This window comes from Ochlerotatus camptorhynchus, unplaced genomic scaffold, assembly GCF_037179485.1.
Source record: "Ochlerotatus camptorhynchus isolate MF236.1 unplaced genomic scaffold, CSIRO-AGI_Acam_v1.1 ptg000137l, whole genome shotgun sequence".
NCBI classification, from domain to species: domain Eukaryota; kingdom Metazoa; phylum Arthropoda; class Insecta; order Diptera; family Culicidae; genus Ochlerotatus; species Ochlerotatus camptorhynchus.
Window position 1 is genome coordinate 748835 of NW_027040627.1, and position 24195 is coordinate 773029.

Here is a 24195-nt window from a genome sequence, read left to right on the forward strand (position 1 = left end):
GCCGTGAAATGAAATGAATATATCTTATGAAAGTTCATCTGGAAAAGTCAAAAATGCACATCAGCCTGATCGTAAAGACGTTTTCTTCTTCAATTCGAATATTATATTGGAAGGATTTTACGCAGGCTTGATGACAATTATGATTTAATGCTAATTTTCACGAATTTTATATGCAGTCTGTCAACATTATCATCATCATGCAGTGGCGACATCTGCGTTGAGCTTTTACGGCAATCTCCCAATAGGATCAAGCAAAATGGTCTCAGATAAAAACGATTCAGTTTGCAAATTATCTTCATTAAAGCCGAATGAAAACGATTTTGCATTGGTTAGCGATTTAATGCCAGCAAAATAACTTTTCACAATTGACCAATGGAAAATCACTTTTTATGCAACCGCCATATTGCTATTATTCCATTTGTTTTTTTTACTATCTCCGTTTATCAAGATGTTTTTCCTTGAAAATAATTTTAATCTCATCAATGCATCAATGAGCAGTAATAGAGATATCGAAAATTGTCAAATTATCTCGGCTGAACGCAATGATTAATACAAAACATGACTCTACTTTGTTTCCTAAATTAAAAATAATATGTAAAATCAACGATTTGCAAAGGCGGACTTATTGTTTTCGATCTGCCGAAACACATTTCACATTGAATTTAATCTATCACCTTAAAGTAGACCACGAAATGAGAACTATTTTTGAAATTTTTTGTATTATTTTTCACTTTAATGATGAGAAAATTTATGAGAAATTTTTTACATTTTCGAACAATGAATGTGACAAGATCGGATGTATCCCGTTTTATCTTGATTGATGCTTTATTTATAGTGCGCTTAGCAAGCGTCAAAGGCAAATGTCACCAGTCTTGATGAAAAATGGCTTTTATTGAAGTTTTAATAAGTATTTCAACTGGTTCTTACTGCTTTCGTCGTATAACCTTTTTGCAACAAATTAATCTTGAAGTGCCTCGAAAATATGCCCTTCAAAACCTTCTTCGGGGTGGGTCAACTAGCCAGATTTTAGTCTTAATGAGGTATTGGTGGATGTAATAAATGCAAAGCTATCTTGACCAGGGTTTTATGAATGTTGTTTTATAGTAGCCTAAAGGGTGATACGGTCAAAATTTGGTCAATATCAACTTGACGTATTTCTTTCAATTTTGCATTTAAAAAACCTGAACACCCCTCATTTTAAAGGTGTGTGTGTGTAGAATGTTGCTCCTATTTTGATTTTGGAATTCATTCTTCAGTTGTCAAAATGCCGTCCAAGCAAGAAGAGCAGCGTATCAAAATTTTGCTCGCGCATCGCGAAAATCCGAGCTACTCGCACGCAAAGTTGGCAAAATCGCTAAAAGTTGCAAAATCAACCGTTACAAATGTAATTAAAGTGTTTGGGGAACATTTGTCGACAGCCAGGAAGTCTGGATCGGGGGGAAATCGAAAACCGGAAGCCGCTGAGACGACAAAGAGAGTTGCCGGTAGTTTCAAGCGAAACCCTAACCTCTCTCTCCGAGATGCCGCAAATAAGCTGGGTGTATCGTCTACAACCGTGCATCTAGCCAAAAAACGAGCCGGACTATCGACTTACAAGAAGGTAGTGACTCCAAATCGCGATGATAAACAAAATACGACGGCCAAAGCGCGATCCCGGAGGCTGTACACGACGATGCTGACGAAGTTTGACTGCGTGGTAATGGACGACGAAACCTACGTCAAAGCCGACTACAAGCAGCTTCCGGGACAGGAGTTTTATACGGCAAAAGGAAGGGGAAAGGTAGCAGATGTTTTCAAGCACATGAAACTGTCAAAGTTCGCAAAGAAATATCTGGTTTGGCAAGCCATCTGTACCTGTGGCTTGAAAAGCAGCATTTTCATAGCTTCCGGGACTGTCAACCAAGAAATTTACGTGAAAGAGTGTTTGAATAAACGTCTGCTGCCTTTCCTGAAGAAACACGGTTGTTCCGTACTGTTTTGGCCGGATTTGGCATCTTGCCATTACGGTAAAAAGGCCATGGAGTGGTACGCCGCCAACAACGTGCAGGTGGTTCCCAAGGACAAGAACCCTCCCAACACGCCAGAGCTCCGCCCAATTGAGAAATACTGGGCTATTGTCAAGCGGAACCTAAAGAAGACCAAAAAAACTGCTAAGGGCGAGCAGCAGTTCAAGGCAAACTGGCTTTCTGCGGCGAAGAAGGTGGACAAGGTGGCTGTACAAAATCTGATGGCAGGGGTCAAGCGTAAGGCCCGGCAATTCGGATTTGGAAAAGCGGAAGCCTAACTGAATATTTTTCCTGAATTTTATACTAATTGAACTTGAAAAAGAAATTTAATTTGATTTTTTAAATAAACGATTTCACCGATTTACACGCGTTTTCCCTTGACCAAATTTTGACCGTATCACCCTTTAGTACTTCATAAAACGTTAAATGTTACTTGGGACATCCATCGTCTACAAGGGTAGAGTAATCGGAGCTCTGACTGCTAAACTTCAAAAAGGCCTGGACGTCCTGTCTAAATATTTCAACAACTGGAAGATCCGTATCAACGCGGCAAAGACCCAGGTCATCATCTTTCTACTCTCTAAATCTCCCAGACTTGTTCCGTCGGAGAATAATAAGATCTGCCTGGACGGTACAGTGGTGGAATGGTCTACCTAGACCTAACACAAGGCAGCAATCTGATTTTCAGGGAGCACGTCGACAAAACGAAAACCAAGTGTAACATCTTGAAAATATCACTGTATCCACTCATCAACAGGAGGTCTACCCTGTCCCTGAAAAATAGGCTTGCTGTCCACGAACAAATCATCCTTCCCGTAATCGAGTACGATATGCTAATCTGGAAGAGTTGCGCCAAATGCTATCACCTCAAACTGCAAAGGATCCAGAACAAGATCATTAGAATGATCCTAAACAGTCCTCCGCGGACTAGAAATTCCGAGATCCACCTCCTGGCAAGAAATTAGGACATTAGAAGAATGGAGAGTTTTTATCCTGGGAAGGTTCAGAGACACCTGTCTGAGATCAACTCATCCGATCATACGTGATCAAGCACGTTAGGTTAAGTTATACTCGTAGTTAGGTCTTCACGTTTTTTCAGGCATTCGTTGATGTACCTTATGCGTGATAATGTTAGCACCATTGAGCAATGTCAAATTCGTTTTCGAGTTTTTTTTATTTATTCCAAGGGGGGATGTTTCTCAAAGTCTAAACTATGTTAATCATCGATCGAGTTTCCACTTGCTGCGATAACGGCCTCCACACGCTTCCGGAATGCACGGCAGGTTCTAATAATGTAGTCTGGATTCATTTCTCTCCAGGTACGGGTCAATGTTTGTCTGAGGCTTGCTGTACTCGGGTGGCGTTTAGAACAGGTCTTGGACTTCATGATGCGCCATATTGAGTAATCCAGTGGATTAAGATCGGGGCTGCATGGCGGTCACATATCCTTCGCCCAGAACGGAAGATGTTCCTGCAACCACTTCTGCGTGCGGTTCGAGGTGTGACACGGAGCCCCATCTTGTTGAAATACAACATTTGGCTTCGGACCGTACTGTTCTTTAATCCACGGAAGAACATACTTACTTAAAATCCCGATGTAGACCTCCGTATTGACCTTGTCGCCTTCTGGAATGAACCCTGAGTCAATTTTTTTGCCATCGGAAGCCACCAATCTCAACACCATAACGCTAGCAGGATGCTTGGTCAGATACACGTTCTTGTGCTCGTCGGTCACGTCTTTTACCGGAAGAGAACTAATAAACCGGTCGGTTCTAGAATTTGATACGGGATCGACGGTAAACATACTCTCGTCGGTGAACAGGATTACCGGATTTTGTCGCTTAAGGGGGTATTCCCAATCTTTTGCCTTTTTTCGGCCTGTTTTTCAATTAATTTTTTTTTCAAGGAAAATGAATAGTAATGCGCCTAACTCTTTGGGATTCTTGTTTATTGAACATTAAAGTTTACAAATAAATTTTTTTCGACATAAAAAAAGACATTATTGACGTCACAAAATGGCGGCAAACAGACCCCTGTTCGCCGCAAACGCCTGGACGGGCGAAGACTTTTCCCTGGAACGGCTTCATCTGAAACAGATTTCGTGATGAAATTAATAATCTGATAAGATTCTCTGGAGCTTCTCCCGTTGGCAGCAAAAAATCTTGCAAATTAACAAAATGGCGGCCATATGAAAAAACAGGCGATTTTTAGCCCGCTTTTTTGCAGCTTTAAGGTGCTTCAAACAATGTTAAATGTTAATATTTTTGGCTGAAAGTGGGAGAAGCTCCAAAGAATTTTATAAGGAACAAAATGCGCAAAGATTCAAGTCAATATCTCTTATAGTTTCTGAGAAAAATCTTCGCCCGATAAAAAAATGTGGTTTCGAGAAAAACGCGTTTAAAGTTTTGACTTTAGTTAAAACCATTTGGGGGTTCTTACCATTAGTCAGCTATGCCTGGACACCGAATTCGCTGATCGGAAAACGGCTTGGGGGGATGAAAGTATATAGTCTAAAGTACAAAAAAACGTGAAAAAAAAAAATTTGATTTTTTGAAAAAAAAGATCGGGAATACCCCCTTAAGGAAGTTCAAGATTTTCTTGCATCGTTCGACTCGTAGCTCCCGGATGCGGTTGGTAATCATGTGAGTTTTCGACTTCGCCCCGCAATTTTTCTTTACGATCTTCCGTGCCGTAAAGTCACTGATCCCGTTTGCTTTACGGTCCGGTTCAGTTGCTTAATAGCCTTATACTTGTAGAAACCTTCCCGAACGCGTATATTCCGGACTGTACTGCAAACAGCACCGAGTTTGTTGGCCACATTTACGTCCAAAAGTCCTGAATTCACTTTGAAAGCCTTCATGACGTTTTGACGCAGCCTCCAGTCCACTGTATCCCTTCGACACCTTAATTGCACCTTCTGGGAAACAGACAAACGTTTAGTGAAACGTTTCAGCACTGTAAAGACGGTGGTTTTGGCTATTTTCAACTCTCTTGCTATCCTCGAACCCAACCCTTTCGGGTTTTCATACGCACTTAGAAATACCTAATCTTACACGAGACGGAATCCATCTGTGACATAAAGGATTAGACGTAATCAAACATGTCATGTAAAATTAAGTGCTCCGAGACTGAAAAGTTCGAAAGTACGTTTGATTGAGCTGAATTTCGCATCTATTAAAGTCTGGAACGCGCAAAAATTGGTCAAATTCGAATTGGTGTATTTCTGTTAAAAATGCATAAAAACCTGAAATCCTGCATTTGAAAGTTGAGTGTATATACAATGGTTGCTATGATGAGTTTTCACCGTTTGCTCTCCATTTTTAAAAATGACGTCCAAGCAAGAGGAGCAGCGTGTCAAAATTTTGCTCGCGCAGCAAGAGAATCCGACGTTCTCACACGCCAAGTTGGCTAAATTGCTGGATGTGGCCAAATCGACCGTAACAAACGTTTTAAACGTGTTCGGGGAGCGTCTGTCGACCGCCAGGAAGCCTGGAAGCGGTGGCAATCGTAATCCGGACGTGGCAGCGACGACGAAGAAGGTGGCGGTGAAATCCTAACCTCTCCATCTGGGACGTCGCTGGCAAGCTCAATGTCTCCCATACTACTGTGCAGTGGGCCAAGAAATGAGCCTGGTTGTCGACGTTTAAGAAGGTGAAGGTGGCGAACCGAGATTACAAACAAAACACGTCGGCAAAGCAGCGGTCTGCTCACAAAGTTCGACTGTGTCGTCATGGACGACGAAACTTATGTGAAGGCGGATTTCAAGCAGCTTCCAAGACAGGAGTTTTATACTGCATCAGGAAAAGGGATGGTGGCTGAAATTTTCAAAACCATCAAACTATCGAAGTTCCCGAAAAAATATCTCGTCTGGCAGGCCATATGCACGTGTGGAGAGTCCGCTTTGAGAAGCGTCCGAGAACGGTTGTGTGTTTTTGCTCCGCTGCGTGCTTTTTTTTAGAGCTCGGGCTATCTTTGTGCTGCCGTGTAGTTTTTCGGTGCTCGCATTTGAATAGTTTTATGTCCCGGACGCGATAATTCTATTTAGAATGATTTGTGCTGGTGTTTTTCCCCTGTTGCTTTGGTGCCTGGTGTGCTCTCGCTCCCTTTGTTGACAGTGTGACTCGACCGCGCTGATCTATTATTAGGTTTTTGCGGTGTGCATTGCTTTTGTGCACAGAGTGACATGAAGAAGAAAAGTGATATTTAGTTATTGTGTGTTTGGATTCGCTGGAGGAGGAATTGTTTAAAAATGACTAGAGAAAATTAAGCATCGAGAATGCGCTCCCGGATGTATTGATTTGGTGAGTACGTTCCAGTTGAAGATTGTTCTCTCTAAATATCCCTTTTTTGAATACGTTTCATCAATCAAACATTATTATATGTTGGGTTTGGGGGGGGGGGCAGCCTAAGGGTTTCAATGGATTTGTAGACTGGACAAGTGTTCGTGGATTTGCCAGTCCCTTGTCACGTGTTGATAGACGTACATCTTGTCGTTTGTCTTCCAAAGGTCTTCAATGAAGTTGATTCACCCAGCTGCAACAAACCATCAGGCAGAACTTTACAACCAGTGAAGTATCTGCAGTCATATGTAATCCTTGCACTGATGGTGGGTTCTATTCACATCACATGTTCCCCTATAAAAAAAGTGAATTTGTGTCGCATATATTATAATCTCATCTGATTCTGGATTTTACAGTCAGCTTCACAGGTGTCAACCTCCTGCCCAGGAATAAGGAAAACTTCGTTAAAGTCTCTTATTGTGTTTCCCTTCCGACTGGGGGACTTGTAGACTTCGGGGCAAACTTTTTTTGACGGTGGTGGATTATTCCCTTCGTTCGCCTCCGTATCCGAAACTGGCTACATCTGTTCCAATTCTGCTTCAGCCTCCAAGCGAGTCTTGAACTCTCTTTTTTTCACTCAATTGATACGTTCCCACATTGGGTTTGGCATGGAGAACTCGTCTTGAGAGAGTTTCGCTACCGCGTTTTTTTTTTCCGGCCAGTGTAGGATTCCAGCTTCTTTCCAACCAGAAAGAATTACGGTTAGGCATGTTTCGCATCTTTCAATTGTTTGTACCACTTTAAATGGCATTTTTTCCGCACTTGAACTTGGACGACACTAGCTGACTCCCTTCCGAAACATTTTGAACTGTCACTTTTCTCCAGGCAACTTTGTCATCATAAAACTGAACGGTACCAAGTCAAGTCAAAATGGATAATAAATAAACAATAAGGTATTCAAATTTACTTTATAAATGCTATAATAAACCATTGTGCAGCGATGATCGAGACGTTTCCGTCGGATAAGATTATTTTGCGGCCGAGTGTCTAGGAAGCTATGGAAACCGAAATGGCTCTTGATTTTGTTTTATGCCCTTATAGTATAAACCACCATCGCACTTTGTGAGTTGCCCCAATAGAACCCTTGCTTTTGGTTTGAATCAGTACAAATTCGTTCTATTATATAAAAAAAAAAAGAAGTATACATATTCATTTTCTTCCGAACTAAATAAACCACCATCACACTTTGTGAGTGGCCCCAACAGTATCCTTGCCGTTGGTCTAAATCGGGTCAAATCGGTTCTAATAATTATTTTATATTCAATCAAGTAAACCACCATCACACTTTGTGAGTGGCCCCAACAGCATCCTTGCTGTTGGTTTAAATCGGTTCAAACCGCTTATAATTAATTATTTTGGTCATTGATTAAATAAAATAAACCATCATCACACTTTGTGAGGGGCCCCAACAGTATCCTTATTGTTGGTTTAAATCGGTATACACACATCTAATAATGATCTACATCTCTAGACAGCCGGCTGTTTAGAGCATAAATCGAAAACACTTATAAATAACTACACAAAACAAAAGATCGCATCACTTATCAAGGTGAATCCTGATCCAACGAACCTAACCCACTAACAAAACCTCCTTCCTGTGACTTTTGTGGGATGCAGAGGTAAACACGGTCCCAAAACAACAAAAGTCACACACTAACATTCCTTCCCTCTCCCACCTGATTGCAAGGACGTGGCCGGTGACGTTATTGATCTTTAAAGGTAGGAATCACTGGAACATGTACACTGAGAATGGCAGGTTACTACCAAGCCCCATTCAGTTGATTCTTTGTACAATTTCACTGGTTCAGATCAATCACGGAGTGCAACTATCGATACGTGCAGTCAGACTAAGCTAAGCTAAGCTAAGCTAAGCTAAGCTAAGCTAAGCTAAGCTAAGCGTCTGGCAGGCCATATGCACGTGTGGTCTAAAAAGCGGCATTTTCATTACTACGGGAACCATCAATCAAGAGATCTACGTCCAGGAGTGCCTGGAAAAGCGGCTGCTACCATTCCTTAAGCAACATAATAGACCTGTGCTGTTCTGGCCGGACTTGGCGAGCTGCCACTATGGGATGCGAACAACGTGGTTGTGGTACCCAAGGACCACAACCCTCCCAACAGCCCAGAACTCCGCCTTATCGAACGGTATTGGGCCTTGGTCAAACAGAATATCAAAAAACTAATAAATCCATGGGAAACGAGCAGCAGTTTAAATCTAACTGGCGTTCGGCGGCGAATAAGGTCGATGAGACCACTGTGCAAAATTTAATGGAAGGGGTTAGGTGAAAGGTACGGCAGTTCGGATTTGGCAAACCAAAATTACGTTTACGTTTAAATGTATGAATTGAACTACCAAAAGAAAAATAAGAAAATTTTTGTGATATGAATCGAAATGATTTTTTGTCGACCAATTTTTGCGCGTTCCAGTCTTTATGAGTTAATTTTATGTCAAAATTGACGCTCGTATATGTCAGTCTCAAAGCACCTAAATTTACAGCAATTTAACAAAGTGTGTATTTTGTGTTCAGAATTCATTCTCTTCTTTTTCTTCCATTGCGTGGCAATTCAAGAAAACATGTTTTTTTTTTAATTTTTGCCGCAGGATTTCAAGAGAAAGACCTTGTGAACATATGTATGTCAACAGATTCCAAAAACGATCACAAGGCAAGGCTTTACATGCTTACTGTACCCTAGTTTTACTATGAGGGAACTAGATAATGTGCACATTACAATACAGGTATTCCTCGATATAACGTAACACTGTCACTTTTGACCGTCATCGTCGACATCTCAAGGATTTACATACTTACCGTACCCTAGTTTTACTGTGAGGGAACTTGATCAAGAGCAAGTTTTCATTATGTCGTAACTAACATTCGCACCAATCCGAGAAAAATAAAGTTTTGTTTTGATGACCGAAAAGTTATTCCTATTTCCAATTAAACACATATAATCTCATAGTAATAGCAATGTTTAACATATTTAGCGGGGTTTTAATCATACAAATGCAAATCGCTAGCTTTCATGCTAAAAAATACTGGTTTTTAAGTCAAAAGTTATTATACGTCGTTTGGTGGCCCCTATTGTTACTTAAGTCAAAGTGTATTTACCAGGATATTCGGGAGAATTATCAATTACGTCTCCTTACGTGCAGCCCTCATCATTTTAGGACCACCGAAATCATCTTAGCAACAAACAGTTCGATTTATTCACTTTAATAATGAGAAAACGAAACGACGAACGTACACTTTTCACGGGTTTCTCAGCGCTGTTACTTAAGACAAACGGCATCTCCATAGAAATCGGGTGACTTAAGTAACCTCGAAAACTATTTTGATCGGAAGGTGATTACGTCAAAAAGCAATTTGACTGGTAAATAAATTTAAAAAAGGGATGTGATCCTATATTCGGACAGTATATAGTGTAATAGCAGGAGCATCGATTGACACTGATAGTTCGACTTTGTTTACCTTTGTTACTTTCGACGTAATGAAAATTTGCTCTTGAGATAATGTGCACATTACAATACAGGTATACCTCGATATAACGTAACTGTCACTTTTGACCGTCATCGTCGATATCTCTCAAATAACAATTCAATCATATGAATCCACAATACCAATAAGATGGAGGCTTGTCTCGTCTTTTCGATGGAATCATTACTTTGCTTGATTGAAGTCAAAAGTGACAGTTACGTTATAGCGAAGTATACCTGTATTACAATAAGGGGTGCTCCTGAAAGGGGGCAGTGATTTCCATATTTCAAAAGTTAATTTGAAGGCTCTAGTCAATTTGGAAAGGGTTTTATTTCAGTTTCTCGTCACATAGAGTTCCGATTTTCATTTCTTTCTTATGGAATGTGAATTAAATGTAATTATTATCAAAAGTATGTTGTTTTATGCGAAGTGAGCATTTGCAACCTGAAAGGCTTGCTCTGAAATAACTTATAACCCACCCGTCCCTCGTACTTTTCCAAAATTCCTGATGCATGCAAATACAGACATTTTGCAAAGTATCTACACGTGACAGTTTTTCCGGCTCGGGAATTTTGATGACTTCCAAAATTAGTTAAAAGGCTCGTGAGCTAAAAACCCCTTACCTGTCAAATTACCGTGGATGTAGAACAATTAGTACTACTTGAGCATTGTTTTCCAACAAACAGCAGTTCCAAGTCAATGATAACAAAACACTGGAGCCGAAGAATCCCCTCCGGAACTAGCAATCATCCATGCTCATTTCAATAGCCACCGGAAGCATTTACTTCCGAAAAATGAGAACCTTTGGAAGGCAAGAATCAGACCAGTGTACATATTCTCTGATAGAAGCTGCTGAGATAAAGAGAGAGAGAGAGAGAAAGAAGGGTGCTTGCATTCAAACCGGAAAGAAGCGTTGCACGTACTTTTCCAAAATTCCTGATGCATGCAAATACAGACATTTTGCAAAGTATCTACACGTGACAGTTTTTCCGGCTCGGGAATTTTGATGACTTCCAAAATTAGTTAAAAGGCTCGTGAGCTAAAACCCCCTTACCTGTCAAATTACCGTGGATGTAGAACAATTAGTACTACTTGAGCATTGTTTTCCAACAAACAGTAGTTCCAAGTCAATGATAACAAAACACTGGAGCCGAAGAATCCCCTCCGGAACTAGCAATCATCCATGCTCATTTCAATAGCCACCGGAAGCATTTACTTCCGAAAAATGAGAACCTTTGGAAGGCAAGAATCAGACCAGTGTACATATTCTCTGATAGAAGCTGCTGAGATAAAGAGAGAGAGAGAGAGAAAGAAGGGTGCTTGCATTCAAACCGGAAAGAAGCGTTACCTCAGCCATCAATTAAAGGGAGAACACACTTGTGGCTCCTCGCTGCGGGATTGTGGAGGGGATATCGTTCTTCCAAAGGCGGAGAAGCTGGAAAATCGCGAGTGGAATTTCAGGAAGTATTTAAATCATCTCAACACCGCTATCAGGAATTTCATCCATTGCCCCATGCAGCAGAGCGGCAGCATTGGAAGTGGCAGTGGCGCTTGGATGGTGGTGTCTTTATCGCACCACCATCGCCCTCGCCTGGCCCAGCAACGCCCGGGTGGTGGGGGAAGATGAATTCCATCCATATGTTCCTCGCACCTCTTCTGTATTTTTGCTACAGCTCTCTTTTATCCATTGGATAATTTCCCTTCCGCGTTCCTTCTGCGGAGAGAATGGGGAGGGAAAACTCGCGAAAGAGGAAGCTGACGGGCGTCTTAGAGGAAGAACACCGCGTTCGTATGCACCTTCACGTGTGCGGTGCTCCAAAATAGGAACTGTTTCGAGGAACCCCACACATATCAATATATTGATGGGAAAGGGAATTTTTGACAAAAATGTTGATGATGTGAATACAGATTATTGTCAATAAAAACAATCGTGTAGGGTCCACTTAAGTAGGATAAAAGAGGAACAAGCTTGATGGTTTTGAGCCAAACGAATAGACTCCTTTCTTACACTCGAAGTTCGTGGTGAATGAGAACCTTCTAAGAATATATATAGTTTTATCCCTTTTATAGAATACTAAAGTTATAAATTCGCTCTAACATCCAATTTCACTACATCGCTCCAGTATCCAAATTGAAGGAGTACACGCATAAGGAATCATCTTTTTGCTCAGCATCGAAAAAAAAAAAACAGATGAAAATAATATGGGAGGCGCTGCTAGCGCAAAGAGGGGAACGAGAAGAGAGCAATTTGTAACAATTTAATCGTAAATTTATACCCCCTTTAATTTAATGCAACCGGCACGATGCTGCCGTTGTTGGTGCCCTGGCCTCGACCGGCCAACCAGCCACAGCCAGCTAGAAGATCTGTTTTTGCCTTTTTCTGCTTCTGAAATTTCTGCACGCGGTTACCTACTGTCCGGCTGGTAGCGCGATGGTCATCCCCGCGGGAGGGTCTTTCCGCTGGGAACCAGACATGGACAAGGGAGCGAGAACGGAAATCACGGTACTACGTGCGTACGGCAAAAAAAAAAGTGGGCAAAAGAGAACGGGTGAAAGAAAAATGAATTATAGTAAAAATTAACTTATTTACCGCTCATTACAAAGGCGCTACCTGCTCTACCCTCGCATCATCATGGGCTCTATGGCTGATGACCGGTACATTGGATCAGGGAGGAAGTGGTACCAGAGAGAAATGGGAAATTCGCAGCCACCACCAGCAGTAGTCGGACTCGAGCGTGGGTGATAATTATTTTCCCAGCAAATTGTGCGCTTCCAAGAAGGCTCAAAACTGTCCAAATGTTCAATGAAGCCCGAGAGCAGGCCAAGAGGTAAACAATGGCTCATTAAGATCTAATACAATTAGCGAAATTACTGATTAGTGCAGTGTTTCTGTCAAACTGTCGCTTGGGCTTGGGAGCGGAGGTAGATTCCCATTCCAAGTCTTGCGAACCTGTCGTCACAGGCAGAGTCAGCTCTTGCTGGTTGTTGGCGTTTGGATGGATAGGTTGCGCGGGCTCTCAGAATCAGTTGGGACTTATGAGGACTGCTTAAAGATTTTTTGTGGAGTATAGTAGGACGAAGCGATGAGGAAATAACCGTAACATTTCAAGAGCATAATATATCCATTATGGTGTTTCGAAATAACGATTTTGCTCCAGCCCATTCAATAGATTCATAGCTCTCTCAAAATTGAAAACATACTGCACTAGCCGTTTGAAATTTAAATGGGGATGGTGTTTTCGAAGAATTATAGGCAAAAGTGCGTTTCGGGATGATACATTTCATTTTGGGGCAGGATTCTTTTGGTTTTTTGGGTGTATCACACTTTTATTATGTCATCAGGAACATTGTGTTTTTTATGTCCTTCACACCATCATGGGATACTTGATGATTTGTACTGGCAAAACATCTCAAAAACTGCCATTAAGTTTGCGAACTTTTGCCCTATTACTGAAACGAACTTCTACCTTCGTTTAGAACCCTCTTTCGAAGAAATCATTTATCAGACCGGAAAAATCCCAACGATTCACCATAATGGCATAATGGGTATAACTTTTGAAACTTTAAAAATGATTTTTCGAGGAATTGTTAGAAATAGAACTTTTAACTCAATTTTCAATGGAAATTAATTCAGCAACAAAATTCATTTTCAGCAGTTTGATTATTTTTAATAGTTCAACTTCCATGAAAATTTTATAAATTTTAGTCAATTTCAGAATTGAGATAATTTTGTGAAGGTTGAGATCTTAATAGTCATAAAGGGTGTCCCACATCAAATTGCATCACGGAAAAAACGCTGTAGAAAATTACCCACTGGATATTTTCTCTTGAAAATTTGGGTGGAAGTAGTTTAGAGTGTATTGTTTACACTGTATTTTTATCGCTGTCAGTTTTCGAAAGTTGGAAAAAATGGCGTCACCCGAAAAGCAACGTCGCGAATTGATTTTGCGCAAGCACCTGAAAAATCCTCAACTCTCTCTTCGAGACATCGGAAAACAACTCGAAAGGAGAAATGCGGTCAGAATGGATGTTCTATTGGTGATCAGGATCACAAGCGTGTCGTGAGTGCGTTTAAGCGGAATCCCAAAGCGGTGAGGGATGTGGCCAAAAGGTTGAATCTGCCAAGTCTTTCGTTCAGAGAGCCAAGTCTCGGGAGTTCAGAAGACTCCAAATCGTGACGAACGGCAAAATACGGTGGGAAAGTCACGGGCCCGGAAACTGTACACTCAGATGCTGACGAAACCTCATTGTGTCATCATGGATGATGAGACTTACGTCAAGGTGGACTTCCGGCAGCTTCCGGGGCTACTGTTCTTCACCGCCCAGCACAAGTTTGATGTTCCAGAGGAAGTAAGGAAGCATAAACATTCAAAGTTTGCCAAGAAATACATGATTTGACAAGCGATCTGCTCATGTGGCAAACGGAGTCCGCCGTTCGTGACTACCGGAACTGTAAACTGGGAGATCTACCTCAAGAAGTGTCTACAGAAGCGTCTGCTTCTTCTGTTGAAGCAACACGAGGGCCCTACGATCTTCTGGCCGGATCTAGCTTCGTGCCACTATTCAAATATTGTCCTGGAGTGGTCCGAAGCCAACAGGGTCACTTCCGTACCCAAGGACATATACCCCCCCCCCCCCCCAACGCACCGGAAATAAGGCTCATCAAAAAATACTGGGCTATTATGAAGCAGGCACTACGGAAGCATCCCAAGGAGGTCAAATCTGAGGAAGACATGAAGAAAAAGTGGGTTTCCGTAGAGAAGAAGCTGCAGCCAGATGTTGTACGGTTATGGTATTGAAGTTGTTATTTTCTACAGCGTTTTCTTTTTCTGTGATGCAATTTGATGTGGGACACCCTTTACTATGGAGAACCTGAACTTTACCTCTCTTTTTCGAAAGGGGTTTGAACCTAGGGGCATAACACTTGTGGTGCATTTATTAAAACAAACGAAACATTTAATCCAGTTTTAGCCATCCAAAACATTAAATGCATTTTCTCAGTGTGTAGCACTAAATGACAGCTCCATGCATGAATGATTTTGTCCTAAGATTATGACCAGACAACTATATAGGTATACATTTTGATCCAGTTTGTGATTAAGCCGCTGATTGGTTGTTTTTGAAGACTCCGAAAGTGTGTGCAAAACTACCATCGGGTTGTTTGTTTTGATGTTGGCCATGTTGCTGCGTTACGTTGCATCATTGTTATTTTTGCGCGTTGTAAATGTCTTGCCTTAAGTTTTCAAGTAAAAACTAAACATAAGGTTTTTCAGGCGCAGCAGTAAATTACATTCTGATAATCACTTTTATCGATTCTCGAAGATCCCGATAGCGTATAGAAAATTGGTTCGAATTTGCGTGAAATATGAGGAAGACGTACTGTTCGAATGGCACCACTGTTAAAACGTAAAGGCTGACTAAAAGTACATTGATACGCACAAAAAGACCTGTAATTCGTGATTCAACAAGTTTTAAAAGTCCATTAATGGTTGCTTTAAACTACTTTATTAAAAATTCAAACCATTTCTAACACAATCTCAAACATTCTTCTTGATGAAGTCCATCAGCGCCCGCACAGTTGAAACGGACACGGAATAAGCGCATTTTTTTTCCATTTTGCCCGCATTTGCTGGATGTCCTTGACTGCTCCGCCGCTTCGTCGAAGTCGCTGCTTTCAAATTTCCCAGTATTTTACCTTTGGTCGAAATTCCGGGCAATTCTGAGGACTCAATAGGGGACAAAATCGATCTTGTTGGCAGCATACCACTTCAAAACCAACTTGGAGTAGTGGCAGCTGGCCAAATCAGGCCAAAAGATGACTTTTACAATATGCTTGCGGATGAGCGGCAATCGTCATCGTCGAGAATGTGACGAATGGTTCCGTTTTCAGGCTGCAAATCGCTTGCCAAATCATGGCTTTCTTCGCGAACTTGTCGGCAAACAAGAACTTGAATCGTCCCGGCACATCCCCACGTCCAGTCATGATGTAAAACTTTTGACCGGGAACCTGCTTAAAATCGAGTTGGACATATGTTTCGTCATCGATCAAAGTACAGCCCATGTGTTTCGTCAAAACACGGTCCTACAAGAGCCTTGCACGCTTTTTGGCCACGGAATTCTGCTTCATGTGCCGGTTCGGATGTTTACTGGCTTTGTACGTCTTGTATACATCCCTGGCAAGGATGTTCCGTACCTTCTGGCCACATCTCGGATCGAAAGACCGGGGTTGGCTTTAACGCACCTCAACACCTTGCTGCGCAGCTGACGATCCCTGGTTCCAGATTTTTCGTAGGTCCGCTGATTCCTTTCAACATTCACGGGTTCCTTGTAGGTTTTGAGCACTCGACAAACTATTGTTTTAGGCATCTTTAGGACTTTAGCCAGCTTGGAACCAGACCACTCCGGATTTTCCAGGTGTTTGTGCACAAAGTTTTTTTTTTTTCTTCTTTCGAGTTCCATGTGACATTATTTCTGAACGCAATCGACTACTTTGATCAAACTTTCACCAGTCGTTCTCTAAAGAAGTGTAAACAACCATTGGCGTGCGAGGGGCGAACCAATTAACTTTTAGTCAGCCTTTAACATGCAAAGATGGAAAATATACAAACAGGAACATGGATGTAGCGAAGATCAACTAAATGAAGCCAGTTGACTGCCCTTACGTTTTGTCCTGTCTGTGTTGTTAGCCTCGGTTCGCTCAAATCCACACTCCTGACTCGAGAATATTATTCCAGAAGCTCCTCAACCAAGAACGCGGAAAAAAGTCATCAAAAATCACTGGAACTGCTGGCAGCATCGGAAATCTCCTCCGAAATCGTGTAGAAACTCCCCCGTCGAAACACGAGAAAACTCCTTAGAAATTCTCTGGAAACTCCGTTGGCAGCACCAGAATTGTGCAGAGCCTCCTCCACCAAAAACGCGAGAAAACTCCCTGACACTTCCGTTGACAGCATCGGCAATCCGACACCGAAATTATCCGAAGGGCCAGTTACTCCTGCTCCCACTTGATTGATCAATCTTGAACCATCTGTGTAAAAAAAAACAATCGATCCTGGACGAAGAACCGGACCACCGAATTTCCATGAACTACTCCCAGGGTCAGGGTATGTTTTGTCTTCTCTTACTAGAGAGTTGATACAAACAGTTTTTCGAACCCTAACATGTGCTCTAAGGTCTCCTTCAAAAAGTTTCACTGACCTTGTAATCTTTAGAGCACACTTTTCGGCTTCTAATTGTACAAATTGATGCAATGGTATCATATAAAGCAAAGCATTCAATGCCTTCGATGGTATACTTCTCATTGCACCTGTTAGAAAATTGTAACTAGCGGCGTCGGTGGTGTAGTGCTATGCGTGATTGCCTCTCACTCTAAAGGGGCTGGGTTCAATCTCAGTCGGCGCCATCAGGATTTTATGAGGCATACAATCTCTGATAACACGGAACGCTTCGGAATGTTTAGAAAAAATAGGGCGCGCGCTTGATGCAGTTTAGGATACATTGTTGACTGCTTCCGAGAACGCTATTCCACTTTAATAGCTTGTTTAACCAGGGCTTAAACAATCGTCACGTCAGTTTAGGCTTGTTTCTTTTAGTTCTTTATTAAGGAGATTTTTAGCCTATCATAGCTTGTTATAGCCTGAACAATGAGTAAAGAGCAAATCGAAATATTGAACGTAGTTTGAAAGAGGAACTTAATGAAGGCCTAAATGATTTTTCGTAGCCTTTAGTTTTCGGATGTGAAAGATCGTCAGTTGCAGTGGCTACTGAGCAGAAAAACGCAGTCCATGCATATTAAAAAGATATATGGTCAAATCGCTTATTTATCGGGTATTTTGTGAAACTTGTCGTCGTCGGTGCCGGGTTTGAGTGATTTCAACAACTCGAGTAACGGTATTATGTGATATGAGGTGCTTGATTGCCTTAGAGCAACCGTTTTTGCTTACTGAGCTGAACATCATGAGTCTTATCTCAGGCCCATCCACATTCAAGATTCGTCAATCGTTTTATTTGTTAAAGAAGAGCTCGTTTTCCTAGTGGCAAACGTTTTTGCTTACTGAACAGAAGACCGTAGGTTCAATCCCAAGTTCATTCGCGTTATATGATCGTTAGGACATCTTTTCAGCTAAACGTTTCCCAAACAGAAACCCTGCTGCAAAACCAACCCTCTTACCCAACATCCTAGTTATTTCTCGAGGAAGTGCAGAGACTCATCGGCTTCCATCAAAGTGAGTGTAACGTTAACACATTCCTACCCATACCTTTCTTGACCTGCGTCGGATTCGGCCAGCTCAGGATACATAGTCTTTTTGTAATCAAAGATCAGCTTCATATTATAGTTTAAAATTTGCCTAAATTAGTTTTTCGAATAACTATTAGCATCATGCAAAGCTCAATTTAATTTTTGTCTATCTACCAAAAATATATGAAATTAGAAAATTTTCTCGGATGGTTCACGCATTGCTGAACTAAAACGTCGATTTTTTACTTAGTACTTTTTGTAACTACGATCAGGCATGGAAAATCATTTGCATTCATTTCACACATTCATTTACATTCATTTGCCTCTAACTTTTTTCATCAACAGCATTCCGCAAAATGATGTATAGAGCTTTGTAGATTTTGTTATTAAGTGCAAGTTATGTTCATAACTCAAATCTGTATCTCTTATGCATCACGAACTTGAGCGGGCAGAACTTGTTACTGTTTTTCAGTGAATGTAAAATACATTCACTGAAAAACAGTAGTGGCTTCTGTTCGCTCTGCTTCGTCATGCATATGAGATACGGATTTAACTTGTTAACAAAAGTTGTAGCTCATAACCAAAACTACAAAAGTTCTATACATCATTTTGCGGAGTGCTGTCAAAAAAAATTTAGAGGCAAATGAATGTAAATGAATGCACGAAATGAATGCAAATGATTTTCCATGCCTGACTACGATCATAAATAAAAAGTTCTGCCTGTGTGCAATACATGCAATGAGAAATCCGAATAAACGCCAAATGAAGGGAAGAAATAGTTACGCTACTAACGATAAAAGTCACAGGTTCCAAATCCCACTTACAGATAGTAGCTCTTTTGATGCTAAAAGAGACTCAACATAAAAATACCAGGATGCATGGGATCCCAGGATTGTAAAATTTGATAAACGTTAAATTCCAAGGGGGCCTCTCTTAGCTCAGTCGGTAAAGGCGTAGCTACAAAGCAAGACCATGCTGGCGGTGGCGGGGTACGATTCCCACAGCTGGTATAGGAATTTTCCGGGTTGGAAAATTTCTCGTCTTTCCTTGATTGACTTTGAACTACGAGAAATTTACGAAAGGAGGCATTGTTTAAGTTTTCGACATTGGTCCCTCAGTGTCGATATCACGAAAATTTTGTTTTGATAGATCGATCTCCAACTATGCCAGTTATACCACTGAGGTTACACAAAAAAGGGGTCAACTATTTTGCATAAAGTTCCACATATGTTATGTGATTTATATCAGTATCAAGCTGTGGTTAGAGAAACCGGCACACCCTATAGTTCAAAGTACGGAAGAAAGATCAGAACCGTTTGAGTCGTATGGAGCAAAAGATTCCACAATTTGCATCAGTCGAATACAAGTCAAACAAACTAGAAGAACACATTTTGACACGATTGCAACTATTTCATTTAACGCATCGTAATTAGGACCCCCATCAGCAGTTACCAGCTTGACACCGCAACCTCGCGCTCAAATCCGCAACTGGATAAATGTTCCTGTTTGACGCCAACATTTCCTCCCAGCACGAGGCACATTAATTACAACCTTTCAAAGTTGTCACGCGTGAGTGTCACCGATATATGGTTGGGAATCTTCCCCCTTCCTCTCTCTCTCTCTCACCCAGTTCCTTCTCGGCAAATCGGAACGCCACCGAAAGGTTAGCACAGCAAGCTGAACAGGTGAAGTCCGCTGAGCGATGCTGCTGCTTCGGCCAGAACCGGAACCACCGGTCGTCGTTGAAGCGAAGACCTAGCTTGGTAGATGCTCGCGGACAGCGACAGTTAGGCCACTTGTTACCTCAAAAACAACAACTTCACTACACTGTAACCGGTTCCTTCTGCGCCGGAGGCATCTTCCCCTCCGACCGTGAAGGAAGGGACCAGGTTCGTGTTTGTACGGACGAACAATTTCCAACTTGCCACGCAAAATTCTTGTGGTGGGTTTTTTTTTAATTCCTAGGAAAGATTTCATGGACGTGCGAACCTCAACCGGCCAAGTGCCAATTTAGTGGAATTAAATAATAAATAAATGCTGCTTAATAACAGGCCGGGCTATAATAAAGCAGCTCGGCGCCTTTGGGTTGCAGCTTCCAAAGTTAGCGATTTGATTTGATGCTTAGGTATACAATGTTTAGGGTTACCTACATGTAGATCAAAGCTCTGATCAGGAAGGAGCAGACAGATGATCGAAATTTGAATTTCCTAGGATTTCCAATGGAATCAAAGTAATGGACTCTATCCGACTCCAGTGGCATGCTCAAATAGCGTTAAGCTGAAAAATTGGCGCTTATTATAATTACCGTGCACGATTTCACCATCAAAATTCTCGCATTCTTTGTTGTTTTCGTCTGAATATAGTAGGCAGCCGAGGGGTTCACCAATGCATGGATCGATGGCAATTTACGGCTATTCAAATCTATGTTGATAGAAAAAATCATATCCACGCACCCCTTACCGTTTCAAAGCCCGAAGATTCGATTTCTTTCACTTCCTGTCTTTTTGTTTTACTTTCGGGCCGGGTGTTCCTAACCGATTATCCTACACCACCGCTCAGGGAAAAAAAAGTATCTATAATTTTCACCACCTCCAATTCATTTAGCATTCAGCCCGCCTCGCTGCACTGGCTGACTGACTGATGTGCTCCATTCGTTCAATCGATCGATCTGGCCTATTCATTCATTCATTCGCAATTTTCGACCATTCCTTACCACCCTTCTGCCGTTTTGCCGTGTCTCCCCGCCACCGCCACTGCACGATCGGCTGGCTGGTAGGTATCTATACTCAGACCGGGGGCATTATGATAGTTGTTGAGCTGTACGATAGTTCTAATTATTTTACTTAAATAATTTACCAATTCGGCCGGTACCGCTCTCTTTCCGTTTTTCATTCCTTCATCAAAGATGATGGGATGAGGTGGGCATTTGGATCCTCGAGGGGTATAAAAAAAAATGGCAGAATAGTTATTTTTTTCTCGTTTCGTTTTTGGTGGCCAAAGCAATGAAGAACAAAAAGCGCTGCAACCTGTTAGTGGTGTGGTGAATGATCGAGTTTGTATCGGGAGTGTTTGGAGTTGCCTCAAATTAGAGATGTATAAAAACATTAAAAGCTGACCGGCTTCCAGACAGGTTCGGAACTCAGCTGTAGGCATTTTTCGCTTCATTTTTGATTTTATTGGCTTCCCGAAGAAGATTTGAAATTTGAATGTTCACGCGCATGCATCCAATCCAACATATGGGAAGTTCAATGTCCTTGATGGCTTCTTCCGCGCTTCCGACTTCCGGAGTTGGCTTTCTGCTGGCCAATTATTATCTATATCGGAGGCGAATGTTTTTGTTATCACTTTGTTGCTGCAACTTTTCCAGATGATTGTTAAGTTTACTGTACGATATAATTGCAACGAGAGAAAAAAGTTCTTTATGTTGTTAGGTCGATTGCTCGTGATGGGATCGATTTTATAAATTTGGAAAAAAAAACAGATGATTGATGAAAAGTAAATAGATACCGATGATTCTTATAATGATAACACTGTGTTATAATCCCTTGATTTAAAGTCTAGATTATACTTATTACTTATACTTTAACACGTTATGTTTTTTTGGAACCACTCTTTTTTATGATTGGACAATTCTCGCTAAAACCAGTACACTTTTCGCACGAGGTGCTCAAAAATGAATTTTTGATATATTCATTCGGAATTTCTAACAACACCTTTGAAAAGTGCTCAATTTTTGCGTATTCTTGGTTCATTAAAATATATACATACACATGACCTCCACATGCCAAATTTGGTTCCATTTGCTTGATTAGTTCTCTAGTTATGCAGGAATTTCTTTTTTTGTATGGGAGCCCCCCCCCCCCCTTACAGAGGGGGAAGGGGTCTTGTACCATCATAAGAACCTTTCCCTGCCCCAAAAACCTATGCATTCAAATTTTCAAGCCGATCGGCTCAGTAGTTTCCGAGTCTATAAGGGTCAGACAGACAGACAGAAATTCTTTTTTATATAGGGGAAATGGCTCTGTTTTCGCTGTAATGGAAACTGCAACTCCAGTTGATGAGATAATTGTTCTGGGTGACTTCAATCTAGCTGGTGTTTCGTGGAAACGATCTCACAGTGGCTTTCTCTATTCAGACCCTGTACGCTCTGTATTTCATACAGGATCAGTTAGCCTTCTCGCAACGCTATCTCAAATCAATGGCGTAGTTAACGAGAACAATCGAAGCTTAGACCTCTGTTTCGTTAGCGCTCAGAACACTGCTCCAGTTATCTCCGCGGCACCTTCTCCACTAGTAAAGCAAGTTCCTCATCATCTTCCTTTGGTTGTCACTGTCCAAGATAGTCACGTTCGGGATTTTGAAGACATTTCCACAAACGTGTCATACGATTTTCGGAAAGCTGATCATAGTAGTATCATCTAGAGTCGGTGTATAATGAGTCACGCCAAGAGAAAAACAGTTGAACTCGCATCACGGGTTCCGAAGGATTCCTTTTCTCTTCACTTGGCAACAGAGGACTTCTACATCAATTTTAAATGACTTCTAGCGAGAACCAAAAATAACGGCTGTAGTGAATCATAATATCAGTGATTTTGTCAAATTATCTTATCAAAAAATAGTAGAAATTCTCATTACTGATCAAAACCAAACGTATCCCATGACCATTTAATGCTCGCTGCGTGTTTACGATGATTTCTTCAATTTTATTTTATATTTCATTGCAATACCTTTCGTAGACCTTTCATAGCATCGTAATGTTTATTTACTTTGCACGATAGGTAGCCGATTTGACAGTTCAATAGGTAGACTTGGCTTCACTCTTGGCGTGACTCATTATACACCGACTCTAGTATCATCGACGTGCTGTCTAGCATATACTAGGGAAGCGTCCTGGACCCTGATAACGTTCACATGTCTTGGCGTATGTCATTGACATACACGTTCCAATGAGAGTTCACAGAAAAGGGTCACACCTTCCTTGGCAGACGAACCAATTGCGAAAGTTGAAATCGACCAAGCGAGCGGCACTAAGGAAATTCACCAAGTATAGTACGCTGTCACTGAAGCATCATTACGTTAGGTTCAATCATGAGTTCAAGCGAGTTAGCCATCGATGCTATTTGCGATATCAACGTGGGATTCAGAGTAAACTCAAGTCACACCCGAATTCCTTCTGGAATTACGTTAACGAGCAGCGCAAAGAGTCTGGCCTACCATCGTCAATGATGTTCAACGGAGAAGTTGCTTCCACATCTCAGGAGATCTGTCGCTTGTTTTCAGACAAGTTTGCCAGCGTAGTCTCTGATGAAATATTAACTGACGACCACGTTACCCTAGCAGCTAGTAATGTACCACTCTCCGGTCAAGCGTTGGGTGCAATTGACATCGACGTCGAGATGATTTCCACTGCCGCACAACAACTTAAGTCGTCCTTCAACCCAGGACCCGATGGTGTCCCATCAGTATTTCTGAAGAAGCATATCGCCAGCTTGCTGACACCGTTGCAGCATCTATTCCGCAGGTCCATCTCAAGTGGTATATTTCCATCTTGTTGGAAATTGCACATATGTTTCCCTTTGCACAAAAAGGGAAACAAACGGGACGTGGATAATTACCGTGGAATCACATCATTGAGCTTAGTTTCGAAGTTATTGGAGTTAGTCATCATGGAGCCCCTGCTCTCTCATTATAAGCAGTATCTAAGTAGGGATCAACACGGCTTCGTTTCCGGTCGTTCTACTGCCACTAATCTACTTTGTCTGACATAGTATGTCACGGAAAGCATGACAGAACGGGCTAAAACAGACGTAATTTACACTGACTTGTGAGAACCATGCAATTGCGATTGCTAAGTTAGATAAACTCGGGGTAAATGGCAACCCCCTGCGATGGTTTCGCTCTTATCTCAGTGATCGCCAGCTGATGGTAACCGTCGGTGAATGTCAGTCTGCTACTTACCCAGCCACGTCAGGGATACCTCAAGGAAGTCACCTAGACCCGTTGATTTTCCTGTTGTACTTTAACGACGTGAATCTGGTCCTCGAAGGCCCTTGTCTATCGTATGCAGATGATCTTAAAATCCATATCCGGATCCGTTATATCGATGACTGTCACTTCTTCCAATACCAGCTCGA

At 41.6% G+C, this 24195-nt stretch overlaps 1 protein-coding gene across 6 annotated transcripts in view; it reads right to left on the bottom strand.

Annotated features, from left to right (window-relative positions):
* Positions 1 to 24195, bottom strand: part of LOC135700496 (sex determination protein fruitless-like) — a 790809-nt gene that overhangs the window by 282905 nt on the left and 483709 nt on the right. The gene's annotated exons all lie outside the window — the stretch shown is intronic.